Source organism: Triticum dicoccoides, chromosome 6B (genome assembly GCF_002162155.2).
Source record: "Triticum dicoccoides isolate Atlit2015 ecotype Zavitan chromosome 6B, WEW_v2.0, whole genome shotgun sequence".
Taxonomy (NCBI): Eukaryota; Viridiplantae; Streptophyta; class Magnoliopsida; order Poales; family Poaceae; genus Triticum; species Triticum dicoccoides.
Window position 1 is genome coordinate 39,828,262 of NC_041391.1, and position 7,183 is coordinate 39,835,444.

Below are 7,183 nucleotides of genomic sequence, written 5' to 3' on the forward strand. Positions count from 1 at the left end.
AAAATGCGCAAGATAAGCGTGAGTGCTATGGATGGCGTTCTCGTAGGGAGACGGGAGCGGATCCATAGTGGTGTATTGGTTGGTGAATATGTGGACTCGTGTGCGCCACCTCAAAAGAGTTACTTGAAGTCGTAGTTCAGGATAGCCACCAAGTCAAAGCTGGCTTGCTGCAGTTAAACCCCACCATCCCCTTTGTTGATAATGATGCATAAGTAGATAGTTCTGATGTAAGTCTTGCTGGGTACATTTGTATTCACGTTTGCCTATTTTATGTTTTTGCAGAGAGAGACTTCAGTCTCACTAGTAGTTCCGCTTGGACTTCGACGTTTAGCTTGTTACCTCAGCTACGATCTTGTGCCCTCAGCAGGATCTGGTAGTTAGTCAGGCTTCTTAGCCTTTTTCATTTGTAGATGTCTGTACTCAGACATGTTAAGCTTCCGCATGTGCTTTGACCTGTATGCTCTGAATGTTGGGTCACGAGACCTATGTTTGTAATATCTCGCTCCTCGGAGCCTATTGAATAAAATACTTGAGTCGTAGAGTTATGTTGTGATGCCATGTTGTATTTGCACATATCGAGCATATTGTGTGTATGTTATTGAAATGCTTGGTATGTGTGGGATCTGACTATCTAGTTGTTTATCCTTGGTAGCCTCTCTTACCGGGAAATGTCTCCTAGTGCTTCCACTGAGCCATGGTAGCTTGCTACTGCTCCGGAACACTTAGGCTGGCCGACATATGCCCTTCTTCGTTCCTGTGTCTGTCCCTTCGGGGAAATGTCACGCGATGAATACCGGAGTCCTGTTAGCCCGCTACAGCCCGGTTCACCGGAGTCCTGCTAGCCTAGTGCTACAGCCTGGATTCACTCGCTGATGGCCGACACGTTCGATGTTGGGTCATGGATGCCTGTCCCTGTAAGTTTGTGCCACTTTGGGTCTATGACTAGCCATGTCAGCCCGGGCTCCTTATCATATGGATGCTAGCGACACTGTCATATACGTGAAACGGTCCCGGGCAAAGGTAAGGCGACACCCGTGGGAATACCGTGCGTCAGGCCGCAAAGTGATATGAGGTGTTACATGCTAGATCGATGTGGCATTGAGTCGGGGTCCTGACAGCATGCCCAGTATGCGGTGCATTACGGTATAAGATTAGACGAGATGACCCTGGTGATGTTGACGACGAGCCCCCCCGGGAAGAGGGTTCCTGCGAAGGTGATGTGGTATTCCCCTATAATACCACGGCTGAAACATCTGTTCAGAAACGGAGAGCATGCCAAGTTGATGCGATGGCAAGTGAGGACCGTAAGAAAGATGGAAAGTTGAGAGCACCCGCTGATGGGTCGCAGTGGAGAAAAATCGAGAGAAAGTACTGGGATGAGTTTGCAAGTGACCCAAGGAACGTATGGTTTGCTTTAAGCGCGGATGGCATTAGTCCTTTCGGGGAGCAGAGCAGCAATCACAGCACCTGGCCCGTGACTCTATGTATGTATAACCTTCCTCCTTGGATGTTCATGAAGCGCAAGTTCATTATGATGCCAGTTCTCATCCAAGGCCCTAAGCAACCCAGCAACGACATTGATGTGTACCTAAGGCCATTAGTTGAAGAACTTTTACAACTGTGGAATGGAAACGGTGTATGTATGTGGGATGAGCACAAATAGGAGGAATTTGACCTAAAGGCGTTGCTGTTCGTGACCATCAACGGTTGGCCCGCTCTCAGTAACCTTTTAGGATAGACAAACAAGGGATACAACGCATGCACGCACTGGTTAGATGACACTGAAAGTATATACCTGGACAAATGCAGGAAGAATGTGTACCTGGTCCATCATCGATTTCTTCCGACCAACCATCAATGTCGAAAGAAAGGCAAGCATTTCAAAGGCGAGGCCGATCACCGGAAGAAGCCCACCATGCATACCGGTGATCACGTACTTGCTATGGTCAATGATTTACACGCAATGTTTGGAAAGGGTCCCGACGGACTAGCTGTTCCGAATGATGCTGAGGGACACGCACCCATGTGGAACAAGAAATCTATATTTTGGGACCTACCCTACTGGAAAGACCTAGAGGTCCGCTCTTCAATCGACATGATGCACGTGACGAAGAACCTTTGCGTGAACCTGCTAGGATTCTTGGGCGTGTATGGGAAGACAAAAGATACACCTGAGGCACGGGAGGACCTGCAATGCTTGCACGAAAAAGGCGGCATGCCTCCGAAGCAGTACGAAGGTCCTGCCAGCTACGCTCTTACGAAAGAAGAGAAAGAAATCTTCTTTGAATGCCTGCTCAGTATGAAGGTCCCGACTAGCTTCTCGTCGAATATAAAGGGAATAATAAACATGCCTGAGAAAAAGTTCCAGAACCTAAAGTCTCATGACTGCCACGTGATTACGACGCAACTGCTTCCGGTTGCATGGGGGGGCTTCTACCGGAAAACGTCCGATTAGCCATTGTGAAGCTATGTGCATTCCTCAATGCAATATCTTAGAAGGTGATCAACCCAAAAATCGTACCAAGGCTAAGGAGTGATGTGGCGCAATGTCTTGTCAGATTCGAGCTGGTGTTCCCACCATCCTTCTTCAATATCATGACGCACGTCCTAGTTCATCTAGTCGACGAGATTGTCATTCTGGGGCCCGTATTTCTACACAATATGTTCCCCTTTGAGAGATTCATGGGAGTCCTAAAGAAATATGTCCGTAATCGCGCTAGGCCAGAAGGAAGCATCTCCACGGGCCATCAAACAGAGGATGTCATTGGGTTTTGTGTTGACTTCATTCCTGGCCTTAAGAAGATAGGTCTTCCTAAATCGCGGTATGAGGGGAGACTGACTGGAAAAGGCACGCTTGGAGGGGACTCAATAATATGCAGGGACGGATATTCTTGGTCTCAAGCACACTACACAGTTCTACAGAACTCTACCTTGGTGACCCCGTATGTCGATGAACACAAGAATAGTCTGCGCTTCAAACACCCGGAGCAGTGCGACGACTGGATTACATGCGAACACATCAATACTTTCAGCAGTTGGTTGGAAACACGTCTCAGAGGTGACAAGACTGTTTGTGATGAGCTGTACTTGTTGTCCAGGGGACCATCTTTGACTGTATTGATTTACAAAGGATACGAGATAAATGGGAATACATTTTACATGATTGAACAAGATCAAAAGAGCACCAACTAAAACAGCAGTGTCCACTTTGATGCAGTGTAAGTGCATCTAGTGCCCCTTAGTGATTTTGGTGTATTGAAGACTTATAGGTTAAGGGACTAATGTGTTTATGAGTGTACACAGGTCTGTAAGTCTATGAGGAGTTTGATATTTACAGAGAAATTCGACCCCTAAAAATGAAGTTATTCGACTAAAGACTTTGGTATTCTGAAGACTTTCTGAAGACTTTGAAAGTGAAGAAATTGGTGTGACCTTGAAGACTTGGTATTCATTTGAGGAACATGAAGCGTGAAGACTTTTGTTTTCGTAGTTTCGTTTTCTCTTTCTTGAGTCATAGGAAACACCCTACTGTTAAAGGGGGTCGAGGAAATACTAAGGAAAAATTTCCATGTGATGCTCAACTCAAAATCCTACACCTACCAATACCTTCGAGTGAAGCCTTTGGAAATCTCATACAGTTCAGTCAATTTCTTTAGTGACAGAGACGAAGTTCTTCTGGTCAGTGAGGAATTTGTTCTGACTGAGGAGTTAGGAATTCACCAGTGCGGATTGCCTACACAGTGAGGAACATGATAGCCGTGAAGAATTTGAGAGTCAAATTTCCGACCGTTGCTGTGATGCGTGCCAGCTGTCCTAAAATATCTTATCCACCTAACTGTCATATCATTGAAGGGCATGTATGACTTATCATGTCGGGCTGCTCCCTAGGCTATAAATAGCCGCCCCCTACAATCACTAGCTGGTTGGCTGCTCCGAGAGAAACTGACACTTGTCATTTGAGAGCAACCCATCCTCCGAGGACTTTGAGCGAAAATCATCGAGTGAGGAAAAACCCAAACCCAAACACCTACAAACCCGAAGTGATTGAGCATCACTGAAGAGATTGATCCTGCGTGGATCTGACGCTTGTTACCTTTGAATACTGTGCTTCTTACAGACGGTTAGGCGTCATGGTCTAGAGCATCCAAGAGGAGTTGTGGATCGCCGAGTGACCGAGTTTGTGAAGGTTTGGAAGTCGGCTGAAGACTTACCACGAGTGATTGGACGAGGTCTGTGTGACCTTAGTTGAAGGAGAATACGGTGAGGACTTGGTGTCCTGAGCTACGTGCTCAGCGACTGGGTGTCCGGTACTGTGTGTCCTCGAGTTTAAATACTTAGCCGCTCCAACCAGACGTACAATTGATACAGCAATTGGAACTGGTCTACCAAATCATTGTCTTCACCAACCTTACTGGTTCTATTTCCTCAACTCTTTCATTTCCTCATTACTGTGTTGACTGTTTGTTCATATCTGTGTTTGAAGACTTTGACTGAAGACTTTCTCAATTTCCTCAGTTCAATTTCTTCAGTCTGCTTGTCTTCATCTTGTGTTATCCTGTGTTTACGCTTTCTGTACTCTGTGCGTGTCTTCATGTCATCATGATGACCATGCATGTATTCTGTTATGTTTACTTCTGAGTACTTATTCCGCTGCAAGTAGTTCTTCGCTAAGGAATTTCCTCACCGGCAAATTCCTCAGTGAAGAATTCACAAAAATCGCCTATTCACCCCCCCTGTAGTCGATATAACGCACTTTCATGCAGCAACCGAGAGGGGAAATGACATATATTATGGTTACATAGTGGACATATGGGAACTTGACTACGGACATGATTTTGAGGTCCCTTTGTTTAAGTGCAAATGGGTCAATCTGTCAGGAGGCGGGGTACAAGTAGACCCATAGTACGGAATGACAACAGTGGATCTGAAAAATCTTGGGTACACTGACGAACCGTTCGTCCTAGCCAATGATGTGGCACAGGTTATCTATGTGAAGGACATGTCTACCAAACCAAGAAAAAGAAAAGATAAGGAAGTGAATACATCATACGATGAGCCAAAGGGCCACATAGTTCTTTCAGGAAAAAGGGACATCGTGGGAGTGGAGGGCAAGATAGACATGTATGAAGATTATGAAAAGTTTCATGAAATTCCTCCCTTCAAAGTCAAGGCTGACCCAAGCATCCTGATAAACGATGAAGATTATCCATGCTTACGGTGCAATAAGCAAATGACACAAGCGAAGAAAAAGTGAAGACTTTCTCCCGCAACTATTATGATGATACCATGCCAACTTTGTAAGAGACGAGCATGATACCATTGTCCGTTTTGTACATGCACATGCTATGTGGGTGAAATTAGGATACCATGCCAACTTTCAACTTTTTCAGAGTTCATTTGAAATGCTTTAATGTCTTATGGTTCGGCCCTCGTAATACCATTAATCCCGGTTCGCTCCTTGTCAACTATGTTCTCGCCAACCGAAGGGCGCTCACACCGGTTTATAAGCCCCTCCCTCTCTGCCTTGTTGAGCTCCTCTCAAAGTGAAAATAGATGCCCTTATACAGGGAATTTGACCTAAATTCATACCGAATTTCTCTGAAATTCATAGAAATTTATTATGAATTTAGGTTGACTTTTCTCTATAGGCGCATCTATGCTCATTTTTTTAGTAAGTTAATCACAAACTTGTGATTTACACAAATTTCAAAGAATTCAAATCTTAACTATTCAAATTTGAAAACTAATGGCACTCACAGAAAGTTTATAATTTTTGTAAAACTAATGGCACTAACAGAAAGTTTATAATTTTGCTGTCCTAAAGGCAAAAAGAATTAAAAAATAAAGAAAAAACAAAAGAAAATAAACAATGCAAAAAACAACACAAAAAAACTAGAAAAAAACTTTGAATTTTAAACACAGTAATATTAAACACAATAATTTTAACTATTCAAATTTCAAAACTAATGGCACTAACAGAAAGTTTATAATTTTTGTGACCTAAAAGAAAAATAATGAAAAATAAACTTTAATAAAATAAATAAAAATAGCAACAATAAGTATTTTGTTGTAAGTAGAAACAAAATAAAATAAATAAAGTAACAAAGAAAACAAAAAAACAAAATAATTTTTCTAAAACTAATGGCACTAAGAGAAAGTTTACAATTTTGCTGACCTAAAAGCAAAAAGAATTAAAAAATAAAGCAAAAAACAAAAGAAAATAAATAATGCAAAAAGCAAAACAAAAAAACTAGAAAAAAACTTTGAATTTTAAACACGGTAATATTAAATACAGTAATTTTAACTATTCAAATTTGAAAACTAATAGCACTAACAGAAAGTTTATAATTTTTGTGACCTAAAAGAAAAATAATTAAAAGTAAGCTTTAATAAAATAAATAAAAATAGCAACAATAAGTATTTTGTTGTAAGTAGAAACAAAATAAAATAAATAAAGCAACAAAGAAAACAGGAAAACAAAAAAAGTGCCACTACTAGGCCCCCACGGCCTGAATACGAGTAGAAACCCTACCATGGGCCAGGATTCAGGCCCGCAGGAGGCCCAGTAGGCCCATAGGTACACAGCATACGGTTAGGCCCGAAAGCCTACAATTGAGAGGAGCTTGAGAGGGTGGGCGTAGCAGCGCTTATAAACCACTCTCGAGCTCTCTCAGCTAGCGAGGTGGTACTAAACTTTTGACGTGGGGCAGCGCAAGGCCTTTGGTCCCGGTTGGTGCCACCAACCGGGACTAAAGGGGTGCATTGGTACCGGTTCGTGGCATCAACCAGGACCAATGCCACCCTTTAGTCCCGGTTGGTGCTACCAACCGGGACCAAAGGCCGCCGCTTCCCGCCCTTTGGGCTACTGAAAAGAGGCCTTTTGTCCCGGTTGGTGGCACCAACCGGGACTAAAGGGTTACATTGGTCCCGGTTGATGCCACGAACCGGGACCAAAGCCTTTTCTATATAACCAAACACTTAGGAAATTTCCACCCACCCGCCACTCTTCTCTCGAACGCCGCCAGGTTGCTGCTGCTCCTCGACGCCGGCCCCTGCCCCGACGTTGTCGTCCCCTCCCCGAGCCGCCCGAGGTCGCCGTTGCCGCCCGCTCGCCGTCGCCCGTGCCCTCTCCCGATGCCGTCGCCGCTCGCCGCCCTGCCGCGACGCGCGTCGCGTGCCCCAG